Genomic DNA, 1,396 nt, shown 5'->3' with positions numbered 1-1,396 from the left:
AGCTTTTCCCGCCCTTTTGCCGCGGCCACGCCCCCTGCCGACGCTCCGACCAATCAGAGCCCGCCGTCACCGCCCCGCCCCGCCCCCTCCCGCAGTCCCTGAGGCGAGCGGCGGCTGCGTGAGGGGGAAAAGCCTTTTCTGAGGCAAAACCCTCGGTTTCTGAGGTAAAAATTACCGATTTTGGGGGAAAAACGTGGTTTTGAGGCAAAAGCATGATTTCCTGAGGCAAACCTCTTTTTTTTTTTCCCCGAAGCTATAGTTGATTTTTCTGGCAGAACCCTAGATTCTGTGAGGTAAAAATCACAGCTTTGTGGGGGGAAACCCCCCTGCTTTTCAAAGGCAAAAAAAAAAAAAAAAAGGTTTTCTGAGGTAAAACTACAATTTCATGAGCTAAAACTTGGGGGACAATGGGGAATTTATCGCATTTTCCAATCCTGGAGCCTGCCAGAGCACTCATGGAAGCAAAGCGGGGATGGAACGATGGGTAAGTGCCACGAACACCAATTTTAGGTGGTTTAGACCCAAATCCCCACCTTTTCCCTCTCAGTTCAAAGCTGGAAATCCCACACACAAGGAAAACCCCATGTGAAACACAAAACTGTCTAAAGAAAACCGCATTCCCTCTTCCAAATCTGTTTTCAGCCCAGACCTGGCCCCTTTACCTGTAAAACCCAGCACTTGCTGCAAAAAATTGACATTTTAGGACAAAACCGACTTTTTTTTCCCCACTTATCTCCTGCTAAAGTTGCTGCAGTTGGAGGCTGGGGAGATAGTGAACCAAAACTGCCCTAAAAACAGGGAGATTTTGGGTTTTAACACTTTTTTTCCCCCCCGATTTCAAGTATGAGATCCCTGATAATGTCCCAGCTCGGGCTAAACCTTCTAAATTTTTAACTAAAAATTCCTCTTTATTTTAAAATTCCCTATTTTTAAGGCTTTTTTTTTTTAACTTTAAGGGCATTGTCACCCTTTGGGGAGCTTTTCCCACTAATTGAGGATTTCTCCTCCTGTTTTGGGGCATTTCCCACCCTTTCGACATTCCCTCCTTAGGTTATTGAAAAATTCCCACTATTTTGGGGCCGGTTTCCCTGATTTTTGGCGGTTTCTCCTCAAAAACACACTCGAGCTCAGGGAGGGAATGATTTATTTGGCTTCCTCAGTGCTTCTTGCTGGCGGCGGCGACCTGGTGGGTGGGAAAACACAGGGAAATTGGTTAAATTTCCTCAAATTTGCCCCGAATTTGTGGGAATGTCCCCGGACCCACCTGCCCTGCGATGCGATCCAGGTCCCGCTGCCCCTGCGGAGTCAACTTGCGGCCCCTGGGTGGGGAAAATAGGGACAAAAATGGTAAAAAATGGGAAACAGGGAGTGGAAAAAGGGAGAAAAAAGAGGAAAC

General features: G+C 47.3%; 1 long non-coding RNA gene across 1 annotated transcript; it reads right to left on the bottom strand.

The window, feature by feature from the left end:
• Positions 1–1,127: 1,127 nt before the first annotated feature.
• On the bottom strand, positions 1,128–1,375 carry LOC108446021. Its single transcript, XR_001861126.1, has 2 exons — positions 1,265–1,375; positions 1,128–1,183 (listed from the first exon to the last, which is right to left on the bottom strand). It is a non-coding gene; the product is annotated as an uncharacterized LOC108446021 (long non-coding RNA).
• Positions 1,376–1,396: the final 21 nt, after the last annotated feature.

This window comes from Corvus brachyrhynchos, unplaced genomic scaffold (genome assembly GCF_000691975.1).
Source record: "Corvus brachyrhynchos isolate BGI_N302 unplaced genomic scaffold, ASM69197v1 scaffold884, whole genome shotgun sequence".
NCBI lineage: Eukaryota > Metazoa > Chordata > Aves > Passeriformes > Corvidae > Corvus > Corvus brachyrhynchos.
This window is presented reverse-complemented; position numbering and strand designations above follow the sequence as displayed.